The sequence below is a fragment of the Hetaerina americana genome, unplaced genomic scaffold (assembly GCF_022747635.1).
Source record: "Hetaerina americana unplaced genomic scaffold, ioHetAmer1.1.p SCAF_5, whole genome shotgun sequence".
Taxonomy (NCBI): domain Eukaryota; kingdom Metazoa; phylum Arthropoda; class Insecta; order Odonata; family Calopterygidae; genus Hetaerina; species Hetaerina americana.
This window is the reverse complement of record NW_027287095.1, coordinates 7,796,333-7,812,527: the sequence shown is the minus strand read 5'-3', so window position 1 is coordinate 7,812,527 and position 16,195 is coordinate 7,796,333. Positions and strand designations below refer to the sequence as shown.

Below are 16,195 nucleotides of genomic sequence, written 5' to 3'. Positions count from 1 at the left end.
CGTGCATGCAATGTTACAGGCATTCGTAGTGCAATGCGTCCCAGTCCACGAGGTTAAAGCCAACTATAAACTCTTAGGCTGCTTATACCTTAAACAAATTTCAAAGAAACTGTGGGAGATGCCGCAACAGTTACTTTTAACAGAATCATCCGCTAATATGCATTTCAATGCAATAATTTCAGGGCGTAAAGGCAAATGATTTTTACACAGAAATTATTGCATTGAAATGCATATTAGTGGATCACTCCGTTAAAAGCTACTGTTGTGGCATCTCCCACAGTTTCTTTGGAATTTACTTATTTATATTTAAATCAATGAAAAAGTAACTCATTTTTATATTAATTCTTGTGCCTATGCTTTCTCTTCATAAGTTTTATAGTATCTATGGGAAATCATACTGACTTACATTTTGGTTTTTTAAAAGACATGGCTTCGAAAAATATTTTAGGCAAAGTATCAACTGCACTATCTATATCAGAAATAGAATATATCTGATGCCTTATTTACTAGCTCAATGTATAGCATGATATAAATGTATCTAAACATTGTATAAGGTGGGCAATGCATCATAATTCATTTTAGTAGATTCCAACATGAGAACAACTTCAGTAGCATCATTAAATGTCTTTAGGTATATATCATAGTGAACAACTGCTTAATGTTGCTTTTTCTACATTTGCAAATACTACATTAAATATATTAATTTTTAAATTCTTAATATTATTCATTTGCCTTTAACTGAGGCATTGGCAAATCACTTCATATCGGAGGAATTTAAGTCAATGAAATTAGGGACTTTGAAGCCACCAATGATAATGTACGATAAGTATGATGTTGCTGGAGAATAAGGAAGAGTAAAGAAAAACAACCAAAATCTGCAAGACTAGAAGGATAGATATAGACTGATTTTATCATTTGCATATTCATAAGAACATAAATGTGAATTTAAATGCGAGTTATCCAGCTTTTTCCTACTCCACATATACATTGATCTTGTGAGGTAAGATTGTATTTTGCCAACTTCATAACAGGTCATTGAAAATACTTGAAAATACACTTAAAAATCATTATTTGGCATGCTATCAGTTGATACATTTCTAAAATGACCTTTTACATAAAAAATACACCATTCCAATTGATGGGCATACTAGGAGGAAAAAATGAAGTGTTCATTGATATAAATATTAGGCTCTGGACTTCATAGCCTAATTTTTTATGCTGTCAAAACATTATTATTTCTCAGGAATTTTAAATTGTGAATGGCCTTGTATTTATCACTTTCCTACCCAAATGTAACTGGATAAATATTAATTACAGGTGGATCACATTTTTCATTGGTTGAACTAAGTTCATAAGAATACTTAATCAAAACTGACACTTAGCAATTCAAAACCTGCATTACATTTTTTAATACTTTCTCAGTTCCTTCAGTAACAATTTAGGGTATACCTTTGGTGTCAATTGTTCTTTTTCTTCACCAGCCAGCCAAAGGGTTTTAATCATTGCTGAGCACAATATAAAATCGGTGTGACAGATATGAGATCAATTAATCAGTGTAAACAAAACTAAGGTTATAAGGTTTTAGAGAATATAGAAGAAGAATAAATTAAATGTGAAAACAAGAAGTAAAGCAAGTGAAGAAATGTACCTAACTGGGAATAGTTTTGGATAATACCAGCACAGGGTGAAATTTGTGGTAATAGGGATGGAATAAAAATGAAAAAAAAATTAATTCAATTTTAAAGGTAGAATGAACATGAAGTGTATATTGATAAGTAATATATAAAGTTTTATTTGATAACTTGCAAAGAAAAGGACTTGTTTGCAAACACTTCATTACCATCAAACATTTCTCGCCTTTATGAAGTATCAAGATTTGCTGCATTTCTCTTATCTGCATGCAAATTAATGACAGCCTTCCCATGACCTACAACCATGGCATGGTGAAGGGGCTCTTGTATGTTGATGACCGCCACTTGAGCTCAGCTAGCAAATGAATAGTAGTTGCTCCTAAGGTTACTCATGCCAAATAGGTTGAAGGGCATGAGTCAGATGAAGGGTAGTCTGCATGGCATCTGTACCTCATTGAGGTGACCACAAAGGTATCTGACCACAGTGGGTTGGCCGTTTGAGCGATGAAGTCACTATCTATTGAGGGAGGCAATGGGAAACCACCTGAATCATTTATCCAAAGAAAATGTGATCACACCGTTATAAGAATGAACAACTATAAGACTCAGTCCAATGGGCCATGTGTTGCATACAGGATAGAAAGGTTTCTCTGGACCCCTCATCAAGCAAAATACTTGCAAAACAGAATTGAAAGCAGCAGCAGAAAGTCCACAGAAGAGCATGAAACTAGGTCCACATAGGGCTGAGTGTCATGCCCAGCAACAGAAAAGGAGATAAGCCTCCTTAGGATTCATCAAATGAATCTTTTCATACTTGATTGAATGGCAGTAGAAAAGAAGAGATGGATGGGTAATACCACTGAGTGTGAGACAGACCTGGGATGTCATGGATAGGAAAGTGGGAAAACATCAAGCGAGAGATGGTGAGAGAAAACAAAGGGACGTTATGCATATGCAAGGTGAGTTGGAAAATAGTGAAGATCATCAAAGCAAGAGTTCCAGAGAATGCTCCATAGCATCATTGCAACTATAGAGAATCCATAGCAGAGGGATGGAGAGTCAACATGGAAATAGCCATAGCAATGAATAGGAAACTGGGGAGAAGGGTTGATAATGTGAAATAGTTTAATGACAGGATATCATTTGTAGAAATAACAGCAGCCCTGATCAATTCAATTGTAATCCAGGGGCACATGATTACAAGCAGCCATAGTGGGGAAGAAATAGTGCAAATCACCATGAATAGTGTGATCTGCTCAGATTCAGGTCTGTCCCAAAAATAAGTAGAACGATTTTTTGTCATCAATGCAGATAGCTGGAGTGGGGTGATTTGTGTTGGAAAGGATAATGGAAAATCTTGGGAAAGCAATGCATTGCAACATCAGTTAACCATGGGCATTTATAGTGTGTGGATTGCTGCTAGACTGTACACCTGTGTGACCGTCATGTCATGAATTCATGATGCCACTTTCCATGGAGCAATAATATGCAGTAAAGTTGAGCATTAAGCTTGGAAAACTGTGTTCGGAGACCATGATCATGGTTAAGGATGCTTATGAAGATGAAGAAATGTCCCAAGTGATGGTTTTCTGCTTGCACAGGATGTTCTGGGAGAGTAACGAGGTGGTTGACCATGAGGAATGCCCTGGACATCCATCAACAACACAGAGTGATGAAAATGTGCAAAAAGACACATGTGCTCAATTCTGATTAACCCCCAAGTGTCAGGATGTTAGCAGAAGAGTGAAATATTCAGAATACCACAGTGCATTACATTCTTACAAAAGATTTAGCCACGAGATAGGTGTGCCAAGATGGTCCCCAAGGTGCTGTCAGAAGACTGCTTGTGCGGTACGATCTTGCCTAGGACCTCGGTGAAAGTGACCCGAATTTTTTAGAATAGGCGGTTTCTGGTGATGAGACATGGGTCTTTGAGTATGACCCAAGTATAACCGTTTGAGCACCATTTTGGACCACTGAATGACGTCAAAGAGGTCATGATGAGGGACCTGAATGAGGGTCCTGTTGATGCCTTACAAGAAGCATGAGCACAACTAGCGAAGGCACTGGTATTGGTGTGGCGATACATACGGATGCTCTTATAAAGAACTTTAGCAATTTGTACTTTGATCTGCAATAAATTTATTCTGCTAAGTTTTGGGGCAGACCTAGTTGTAGTTCCAAAGAGCAGATGTTGATTCATATCACAGATTAGTGCTCATTAAGTGTACTTTAAAATATAAGAGGATGAGGAAGGGAACTAGTGTATGAAAATGGAATGTAGAAGAAAGGAGGTAATGGCAAAATTCTGAGCGGGGATAATGGAATGGGCAGGTTAGAAAAAAGATGGGAATACATGTATCTCAAACAAGAAACCAGTGAACGGCAAAATAAAAACGGTAAACGGAAGCCATGGATTAAGAAGATATGGACACAGAGGAACACTTCGATTGAATATTTCAATCAAATGAACTACAAGCCAATGAATTATTCAGTAAAATGTAGTTATCCCACCACTCCTGTGTAGCGTAGTGACTGATACATGAAGACTTGACCTTTGCAGGCCTTGCGATCACAACAATGCGAAATATAACATTCGCCAAACACGATTTCCTGGAAAACAATTCGGCATTAGTGATATGTAGTGTAGTCAACCTAACCAACCAAATGGTTTGTGTCCTAAAACTTCCTTCCGCGATATGTAGTGGTGGTTAGCAGAGGATGAAGCGTGGACGCCGAAGAGTACCGGGAACGCACACGCCTTCTACAACACTACCCGCACCTGTAGTCCAGTGCCCTTCTCTCCAGAGGGCAGCAGTCGCCGCCCATTAAGAAATCATGTTGCTCCTAGAGCAGAGAGGGTCCTCGGACCTGTTGTGTGACGGGGTCGACCCCGAAGAGGTTCGACCCTTTGTGCCTGTCTGAATCTTACAGACAGGCACAAAGGGGCGCGGGTGAGAACCCGCCTTCAATCGATGTGGAGCGGCGCATGTGGCACGCCCCTCATCAACACTCGAGCCCCCTCCTGCCGGAGACAGCGACCACCCCCGCCCCCCCCCCTCGATCGCCCCCCGACCCGAGAGAGGAGTTCTGGACGACGGACGCCGGATGCGGTCGTTTTCACCATTCCGCGCCAAACATCCCAGTCGCCATCTGGATCCATTAAATAAATTTATTGCTATTCAGAGAAACGCGGGAAATAGCGCAAGAGTAAACTTAAGGGAGTCACCCGCTGGTGTGGGTGGGCGCTCCCAGTCTGGGCAAATATTTGAACTTCTCCTACAGTATTAAAATGAGTGTATTCGAAATACGTCAGAGAAATTATTAAATAAAATTAAATAGTTATGTTTCCAGGCCTAAATAACTTTTTCTAGGACAGTATTACGACATGTTTTCAATAACGGTATTCCAAACCGATTCAAAAAATTCAGTCGGGCAGGCTGCATCCGCCTATTATTTAATGCTAAGCGTTTTGAAAAGAGAATCTTTCCAGAACCTCTCGTGAGTAGATAGATACGTGGAACGTTCAATAAGTCATTAGGGAAAAATATAAAGAGAAATTACTTTTGATATATTTTTCAGCATAATCTACTTTAGCTCGAGCTATTTTTTCTAGTTTGGATATAAGGAAAAGTCACTGGAGACCTAATCTGGTGAATACGGTTGATGTTGCAATGATACAAACTTTAATTCCATTATTTTCGCTATCGAATTCGCGCAGGGGTCTTAATGGAAGAGAATTTCTTACTTTGCCAAACGATGACGTTCTTTCTTGATTTCTTCGCTCAATCGGTACAATAATGACGCATAATACTCTCCATTTTTATCGTTTGACCTTTTGTAAATAGTAAATTTAAATGATTCCGCGTGCCTCCAAAAAATCGTGGTCATCACTTTGTTGGTTTCCTACGTCTCTGGAGTGTAGTAGTGTATCCATGTTTCGTTCACAGTTATGCACTGACGAAGAAACTTGTCAGGATTGCGACGGAAAATCGCAAAACCAGTCTATCAATCGACCACACGATTACGTTCATTCTCCACTGAGAACATACATCCATCAATCCGAGATTTTTTCACACGCAATTTTTCGTGCAAAAAATATCGTGGATTTTGTCAAACAATTTCGGAGGAAGTCTCTGGACTGTCTGAACGATGTTCATCATTTGTGGACGTATGGGCACGTTTAAACTCATTTACCCAATTGTAAACAGTCGCAAACTCAGGAGCAGATGTGCCATGAACTTCGTCCAACTCAGCTTTGATCTCTTTTGAGAGTTTGTTGCTTCAATCGACTATGAAAATTAAACCACGGGATGTCTTTACATGTAAATGAAACTTTAACAGAAGTCTATGGAGAGATGGGGCTTACAAATAACAAACCTTTTCCGATACTAAGAGCACCATCACTTGGATTTTCTATGGAGCTAAGAACGACTCATGTATATGAAGCTCCAGTAAATCGATTGTGCCTGAAGTGTACGCTTTCACCTAGTTTATGCGTACCCTCCCCTTCTCCTTACTACTCACCATTTGCCTTCCCACCCTCTATTCGTCTCAGCATGCACTCATCTAATCAGTTCGTTGGATATTCAGCATTTAGATGAATGCCCGCAGTTTCATTGGTAAATAGCCAAAGTTTCGTTTCAATTGGTTTTTCTCTATCAGAAACTATGCGACAGTTTCCGATAGAGAAAATGGCACTGTAAGGGGCGTAAAATCATATACTCATATGTTTTTACTGGGGTGGGATTTTACGGGAGTCGGGACTGTTGGGAAGACTGGGCTTTTGTTTCAGGGTCATAGCCCCTGAGACCCTTCACTCATCTCCAGTTGGGACATTTTTTAAGAAAACCTGGGTCATCGTTTGCGGATTGGAGAAAGTCTCCTGCAACTACAGCAGGAAATTCTTGACGTCGATGAGATAAAAGAGAATGCGACGAGGAAGCTGACAACCGTCCCGAAAAAGGACTTTGCCGATTGTTTTGAAAAGTGGAAGAGGCGCTGGGATAAGCGTGTGAGGTCCCAACGCGAGTACTTCGAGGGGCACTTATCATTGTTCTAGGTCGGCTATTGTCTTCAAAATGTTGCATTATATGGATGGATTGTCGGCGGACATACTCGCATGTTAACATAGATTCCTCCTACCTCCACCAACACAAACATTTACTTATCTGCAGATGACACCACTACCTCAACTTCATATCTTTGCCTCCGAGTGGCACACCGACGCGTCAAAGACCACCCTTCCTCAAAATTGCAGTTTGGAAATTTTTAGTAAACCAGGCCAAAAATTGGAAGTGATCCCCTCCTTCAAGAAAATTAAAGGAAAAACACGTAGACAAACTGGCCCTCCCCCTCAATTGAACGAAACCCCCAGTCCCACCAAAGAATACACTAAATTTTTGGGCGTTACCCTGGATTAATGAAATACGTGTAATATTGATATTAATGCAGCTGTCAGTAAGCATTAAAGGTTGAAGGAAATTGAATTACATTAAGTAGCGCCACTTAAGTTGCAGAGAAACACTTTTGAGAATAAAAATTTCACTCAACGTAGTTCTTCAGTGTTTTAGAAATATCGCGATGCGTATAATTTTCCGAGACTACGGCTCAATAGATGATTGATTTGACAAAATATCCCAACAGATTTCATAACATTTAGAAAATTAAAAATCTGCGTCCTTTTTGAGACTCAAGTGTACCAGTGGCTCGAATTACGTACGGCAAGGCAAAGAGGCAATGAATATCAGTCCAAGGGAGTATTAAACAGCGCTTAAGGAAACCATATGAATGGATGCTTTATCCACCGCGGAGCCTTTCATGTCAGAACGGCTGGCGGAGGACACTCTTTGATGAGACTTAAGTTACGGCACCAACTGGCTACATTTGCATATATTTTTTTCGTTTTTTAAGCCAATCGATTTACAAGTTTTTTTTTCCTTTTCGTCCATTTCACATTTTTCATCCAACTCCAATTCCACATCTCAAAAACCTCCAAATCTAAGTCTATCATCTTGATTAAATTAAGAACACAATGCATTTTTCCACTGTTCTTTATTTTCGTGCTACTACTAGTTTCAACGCTTAGGAGTCATCAGGTACAAATTAGTCAATTTGCGGTCCATTTACGTATATACCATTCGTGTGGGGGAAGGGGTATATTAATGGACCGCAACTTGACTGATTTGTCCCTGATGATGACGCCTAAGCGTAACAGTGGATATATGCTTTGTGTTCTTCATTTAATGAACATGAACTTCCACAAAGTTGAGCCAGAAACCATCGAATACATCTATCATCTTGCTTCATTGACCATGTTTCCGCGCCATGAAAAACCACGCTCAATATTAATATTTCGACGAGACTTTTCTCAACATCCTTACTCAACGTCCCTGTCATTGATTCCCTCCTCCTTGTGAAATCTTCTTTGCCTAACACACGTATCCTTATGCACCGAATAGTTTTATCATTTTGGTCCAGAGCACTTACAAGATAAGTAAACCGAACCGCCTGCTCCAATTTTTACTTAGTTTCGAAAATATCATAACTTATACCGACGATGATTCTCAGCCTGTCCCTATCATACTGATTTTCTATTTTTCTCAGCAGTGCTTACAGGGCAATTCGAACCCTTGGCTGACTGGCTTGCTTAAGCTTGGTCATCTGCAAGCCTGATTTTATGAATTACCCACCGACTTTCATTATCTATTTGACTATCTCCAGTTATTTCGATCCCTCTTTAACCATTTCTTCCACATATACGTTGAACAACGTAGGTGATAATGGACACCCCTGTCTTACTCCTCTTCGTAACGCTGCCCATCCCCGACTCTCCGTCTGCCAAATTTGAGCAATCTGAGACAATTACAGGCTACAAGATCTAAATAATGAGAAGGAAATTATTTGTTGTGCAGGCACAATACGTAGCAGTATTACTTCATACTTTTTTATAGTTTTTGATAAAGCGTTTCTCTTTGTTACAGAACAATTATATCGAATATTTCAGGATTTTCATTAATTTTTCCATCTATAAGATGCTCTACCTTTCGTAAAAATGGTCGTTAAAAATTGTTGAGTACATCCAGCGAGAATGTGAGCGTTTTATCCAATGTTTAAAAAAATTAGCCGCACTATAAGTTAAAATACCATAGAGGCGAATCATAGATTGTAGTAAATGATGATTTTTTAGGATAAGATAAAGTTCTAAAATTAAAATAAAATTATTCCCTAGTAACCACGCTATCCTTTTCTTTTTCGATTTCTCAACGTTAAGTGATAAGAATTTCTTGACACATTTTGACAACCCGTACGAATAATGTAATGGCACATTCACGCAATATTTACGAATTAAGAAGTGAGAGTACTTGGGGATGAACGTGGATAGCTGCGAAAGGAAACAATTTAATGTCAAATGTACACATTTATTGCGCGGCGTTGAATGTTCTGGCGATGTTAAACCACGACGTTACGCTAAGCCGTGCCATGCAATTGATCTGTGCATGTGAAATTACACCGTGTTTCCTTCCACGAAGGCAGAAGCAAATCCCAACAAATTAACCCTAGAAGGGTAACGGGGGTAAAAAACACTCCAAAGCGGGTTGAAATCTCGCGCCAAACGAAAACGGCTTACGCTTGCGACTCGGGACCTTTACCATAATTCACGTCAGTCAATGTGTCATGTGATTCTACATTAAAAAACAAACAAAATAAGCCCCCATAGTACTCTCATAGTCATAATTGGTGCGAGAGACGAATTTTTGAAAATTGTCACCCCACGTTACTAGAATAGGGTGAAAAAAATAGCGTTGCCGTTCTAGGGTTAAGCCCTAAGCCGTTTTCTTCAAAATAGGGCAGAGCCATGAAATATGACCTGGCGCTACTTTGTCGTGGTCTGTTTCTCTAATCACTCCTATTGAACCAAGGAGGTGCCGCCGAGTTCGATCGTAAATGAGCTCTCCTCTTTAAGTTCCAACCTTGGTGGGGATACACGAGCGAGCCACACACAACTGCGTCAGGCGTATCTCTGGGCTTCGGCATTCATCCACGTTCGCCCGAACTCGCTCTTAAGACTCATTCGATTCGATCTCTTTCTGATCAAGATTCAATTTGCGAGATGATGATTCTCGGGACTGAATGAAAGACTTGGTGAGGTCACTTACATCCGAATATTCATCGTTGTTGGATTATTTTCAGAGTCCACGGAAGAATGTGTCATGAGATGAATGCGCATTGCCGAACACCTGCACACCCCCACACGCTCCCACCCATCCCTCTGCGCATCGAGTGTGTGCGCGCGTGATCTCACGCCTGTTATTTAAGAAAAATATTTTTCATGTGTTTTTTCTAAACGTACAACGCTTGCTAACCAAGTCGCATTTTTCTTTGTTGCATTAAGAACATCCACATTGGTGTAGCTGCTTTTTGTATGTTCGTGTACATGGTATGATATATGGTTTAGGAAATGAAATAATAGTATCTTTGTGATTCCACTGAAAATTTATTACGATACGACCCCGGTTTGGACGTTCAACGTCATCTTCAGGTGACAACTCTTACAGACATCTGTCTACGAGCATTTATACGAGGGTGGTCTGAAAAGTTTCCGACCTAACAAAGATACAAGACATTTTTCCTCAGAAAAGACCTCAGAAAATCCTATGATACAAGACATTTTTTCTGAAATTTTCTGAGGAAAAATGACTTGTATCTTTGTTATGTCGGAAATTTTTCGGACCACCTTCGTCTTACATTCAGGTAGGGGCGGGGAGGTGAGAAGGTCGGAGGGTGCCCGTACCTGAGTGTACTATACATAGATGATGTCTGTAAGAGTTGTTACATGAAGATGGCGTTGAACGTCGAAACCTGGGTCGTATCGTAATAAATTTTTAGTGGAATCACAAAGTTACCATTTTTTCATTTCCAATATGAATTGATTCCATAAAGTTACGCCGGAAACCATAAATTATATATGATTTAATTCTTACTGCTTTTATTTAGTGAATGAAAATCTTTCTGGTAATGCCTGCTGCATACATGATGACAGATAGACGTGATTTTCATTCCAGAGTTCTTTAACCTCAGTGACCAGGGGCGGCGTGCATTTTGACATTTTTTTCTCCTTTCTAAGTCAGTATCCCAGTTATTTGGAATTAATACATCTCCACGCACGCGCTCACACGCACTCGCAAAACACTCCGAACATCTTTCCCACTCATCCATTTCCACTAATTACTGAATAACTAAATTATTATCATTATCATACATACTAGTCTCTGATTCTTCATTTCAATGGCGTAATTTTTAACCAAACATTAAACAGTTTATCCACATAATTTTGGTGTTCGCTATAAGTATTTGAATCAGTAATTACGAGTATTAGTAAACAAATAAGCGAAACTCATTAGTATTTTAGACTAGCTAAACGCTACGGATAAGTTTTCATTCCATTGAGCCAATCCTATCGGAAATATTCATGGGCCAATTTGTCCACAAAGGAGGACTATAGCGTTAAGTTTTACAGACCCATTGGTTGAATAGGAGGTATTTATTTATCAAGAGTGCTTGTGAGATTTGAGTGCCTAGTGCAATTATTTCACGCACCTCGTGTTTATTTGAAGAAATCTAGCTACATGGAAGGCAGCAAAAATACATTTTTCTTTTGGCACAGCGCTTAACCAAAGGGTTCATGGCAGCGGCACGACGACGACCGGCCGATTGGTGCGGGGAAGGGGGGGGAGAGCGGGTGTCTGGGGGAGCGAGAATCAGTCAGTGCGGCGTTAATTAAGTTAAGGTACCGTGCGGTAGTGCTCCGAATTGGGAGGGAGTACTGACTTCTCGGTTGGTGACTGTCGATCGCTGATTTCAAAAGCTTCAGGCTGATTAGAACAGGAAGAAATGGAATACTTTGAGAAACAATTGGAGCAATGAGGGATTTATAAACTTGCGAAAATTAATTAGCTGGCCTGGTGGAAGGGAATGTGGAATATAATCAGGATGCGTAGAATTGGAGAAGGCATTCGATGGTGTGGGGTGGACGAGGGTGATGACAGTGTTGCTAAATGAGGTTTGAGGGAGGTGTCGACTCCCCCACGGTCAAGTTCTGCGACGTGTTTCCACGATTAAATTGAACTGGTCGGTTTATCGATGCAGGGATGCCGAGATCGGGAGGGCTGGACGACTATTCAGGGTCGGTCTCATGAATTGGGAAGCAAAATGGCCAACTGCAGACCTGGTTGCCACAATGCAGAGTCAGATGCAGGAGGCATTAATTACAATTGAGGGATGAAAGTTAAAATTCAAAACCGGTCTTTATGGTTTATTTATTTATCTAAGAATTTATATCGTTGCAATCAGGCAATTGTTCTGGTGGTAACGGTCAATTCTGGTCAACGATCACTCTTACAATGCACATACATAAAAAAAGAACAGATATGAGACAAAATGCTCTTATATACAATGAAACTTGAAGATTAGCAACCGCACCTTTACTATCACACATGAGCTAGGTTCACACCATACCTACAACGATCCGTCCATCGCCGCACTCCGTCCATAATGACGCACTCATAATTGAGGACTACAGAATAAAAGTCGTCATCATTCACTACCGGATGCCAATAATAGGAGGTACTTAGGCATAGATCGAGAACCAGTTGTCAAAACAGGGCCGATTGTCATAATTCAGGTACACAATACAAAGCTCTGAATTTACATCATAATGTCACAATTATGAACGCTTCGAATCGTATATTCCAACAATAAGAAATTGTTTTTAGGCGGGCCGTATTGTATAATGGCAATCGGCCACCACTCTTGAAGGACGAATGCCAACAAAAAGGCTTTCATTCGTCATCGAGATTACATAAAAATGTGAGAACTTTCGATCCTGGAGGCGATATATCTTCTCAAGTCATAATATTGACAATTATCAGAAACAACTCTCTCCTTTCCTTAGATCCAATAAATTCTTTATTCTAACGTAAATGAACGGGAAGCCCTTAATAACACCGCTGTGTACCGTGTGGTAGGGGGATGAGTCCCCACCAGGAAATGCACGGAAATTCGCAAGAAGAATCCTGCGACGCACAAATAAAATAGCAAAAATCATTAAACATCCCGATGAACATAGCCCCCACCCTTTCAATCGAGCGCTTCGCCCGTAAAGGAGCACTTCTCGGAACCTCTGAACTCCTTCGTTTGTGTGCGCGTCATTTATATCTGCGGTATAAATCACCGTACACTTCCTTCGAGCCACCATGATGGTGTCAGGGTCTCGGCGAATCATTAACGGCCACCAAAGTCAACGAACAACAAGTGCACTCGGATGTTTCTTTATTCACATATCGCCTGCATAGCTGAAATAACATAGCCCACTTAAAAATACGGATATGACGAGTGGTTGTCTCATTTAAAATTAATATTAGGTGGATATCAAAATGAGAAATCGAAGCCGGGACGTGATTATGCCTTCCGAAGGCGGTCGGATGGTGGAATTGCGTACCCTCTCCAACGACGGAAGACGTCCCCTCATTCCTCTTCCACGAGAACCACGAAAGAGCCTCACATGCGCCCACGAAACGGGGATATCGCAGCATGCGGGCCTATTGCAGAGATTACTCGCCCACCACGGCCTCTCCCCTCAACCCTTTCTTTCGATCTCCACATCGAAACCCCATCTCTATCCCCTTTATCGATCCCCCCAGTCGATCCTAACGACCAGAACCCTCTCTATCGCCCACTAAAACGGCCACTCGATCCCCTCTCGGCCCCCTTCCTGATCCCCATTTTCGATCCTCCTCCTCGATCCTCCCTTTCCATCTCGTTCCGGATCCGCATCTCTTAACAGTTTATTCGATCCCTCTCTCAATCCTTCTTCTCGCTCTGTTCTACCGAACCGCCTTTGGAAGCCCTTTCTCCCTCAATCTATCAATCTTTCTTTTCAATCACCCTATCGATCCCTTTTCCCGATTTACCCCCTCGATCCCTCTCCCCATCCTCCTAGTAGTAGTATTTAGGGGAGGCGGCTGACAGCTGAGGTCATTTGCGCCATTAGGGATGGACCTAGGGCCTTAGAAAAGGATGAAGGGTGGAGAGAAACCCGGCTCTTTACGAAAGGCGCCAAGGGGTCCGCAGCTTAACGTCCCATCCGACGGACGGCGTACTTACTCCAAGTGCCCTCCACAAATCACCTCAAGTAGGGATCGAGATACCTCTGAAAAATATTATATATCAACATCGCCGGGATTTGAACCCGGGCCCTAATGATGGGGAGCCATTACGATAGCCACCGCACCATCTCGATCCTCCTTATCGTTATCTCACCTCAATCCGTCTTTCGAAGCCTCTCCTTGAATAGTCTCTAGATCGACGCCCCCATAGGTGCTCCATGGTCGGACGAATTGAGCCTCTTTACACCAAAATTGCCCCTTGCCATTCCACCGCCATTCGATGTCCATTGCCTAAGCCATGCCCTCTCGGAGGAAGGACGATGGCCTTCTAGAGGACGGCGGTATCGCAGCACGGCCGACGGCGCATTCGCTTGCCGCCTCCAATGCCCTCTCTTCGCACGAGATCGTCTGCGATTTCTCGCGATGCACTTGATGCACAAAGGGGGTGAAAAATTAGTGAATGTATTGAACAGAATAATATATTACAGACGATGATGAAAGAGCCACATTTCTCTTTGTCCAAAAATTTACAAAATTGTTGTCAATTATTCATAATCATAGGCGATAAATCCGAAATCAATAAACGTATGCACGTAGAGATAATAGATCTGAGTTAATCGTAAACGAAAAGATCCCTAATTGCTGAAATTGATGTAAGTACTATTTTTAGACGTTGCGTAGTGTGCGTACGAGGCGTACATGATCGATGGATGTGTGCGGATATGCCCCCTGGTGTCCGCGCGCGCGTGCACGTGGGGGCACCGTCCCACTCTAGCAAGCATCTCCAGTAGTAGTGAGGATGGATGATGTCCTTCCCGCGCAGTTAGCCAAGTGGCCTCCTGGGGGCGCCCTCCCGCGCGGCATTCATTAATACGCCCGTGTCCGAGCGCAGGCCTCGCCGCCGCTAACAGGGGGCAATGGGACATGTTCGGGGCAGGGTCCCGTGGGGGGGAGGGTCCGGGTGGGCCGGAGAAACACGGTCCTGTCGGTGTGAATTTCCATCCCGTGTGCCGCACAGCGGTTGGTGAGCAAGGGCCGCTCTTCTTGGTGACTTCAAAGAGGCACCACGGCAAGCTAATTCACCAACCCACGCACATACCAATCACACTATCCGTAGAGTACATCCTTTGAAACGGGTTTACATGGATAAAGAAATTGCCTTACAGGCTGGCTAATTATGTATGCCTATCTTGCACGAATGTATACCATGTTTCGTTTGTGGACTGCATAAATTTGTGGCTTTTGCATACGGTTTTTTTCTTTCTTAACTACGGGTGGTGTCCTAACACTCCCCGCCACACACCTAAGAGGCGGCTTACGGGGTATTAAGTAGATGTAGATTATGGCATTGATATAATAATAAAATATTACCCACCTAGTTTTATATGATAATCGTCACGGAAACAATTGATTTCACTTTGAAAATATTTAGATAATAATATTTCCAAGACCAAGTTAAAAATTTAGCTTTTTAAAAACGTATACGTAGTGATGAAACTCTTAAAACAAGATACACTCATGATAGCACCAACTAACAATTCTATAAAGATGTAAGCATGTTATTTAACATTATTTAACATTAAAGATGCTGCATAATATGATAAATCTACTTCTCTAGCTAATATGGAAGCAAATTGCTGCCCTGTTTCCTTCGAGTAAAGTCCCACTGTAAATTAAAAAATATCTTTCCATGCAGAGATAAAAATACTGCCGTAGATGAGGATACCTCGGATGGAGACTTGCTAGATGGAAAGGGCATTGAAGGAATTCGAATAAAAAAAGGCCGCGGGGGTAGACAACACTATCGCGGAATTACTCAAAGGTTTATGAAAATGCTGGGGCAGCTTTTATGGCCTAATTCGTGGTATAAATGAGGGGGGAATTTGGTTGGAAGATTTCTTCAGGTTCGTGTAACTTCCCACCCCAATAAAGGTGAAGATACCAACTTAAGAATTTTAGTTTGATTTCGCACGCAGCTAATTTCTCAGGATCACAAATAAGTGAATGGAGAGCAGGGCAAATGATTATTTAGGGGACGATTAATTCTGGTTCAGGAATGTGAGAGGCATGTTTAATGCCATTGCAGTAATGAGGTCACTAACAGATATAAATGTAGAATACAATCAAAATGCATTTGTCTCTTTCGTAGAATTTATGAATGTATTGCAGAAAATAGGAGTAGGTCGGAGGGAAAGGAGACTAATCTGCAACCTGTCTGGGCTAAGACTGCTCAGGTGCGAGTGGCGGATGGAGAGTCCGGATGGGCAGTGTAAGACAGGGCTGTCCACAGTCACGTGTGCTGTTTAACGTATGTGTGGATGAAATGGTTAAAGATAAATGGGAATAACTGGAGATGGAAATGATATTCGGCGGGAAATTCATAAAATCAGTCAGGTG

The 16,195-nt window shown here is 41.4% G+C and overlaps 1 protein-coding gene across 1 annotated transcript in view; it reads right to left on the bottom strand.

The window, feature by feature from the left end:
* The window catches only part of mspo (M-spondin), an 83,583-nt gene that overhangs the window by 15,128 nt on the left and 52,260 nt on the right, over positions 1–16,195 (bottom strand). The window lies entirely within an intron of this gene.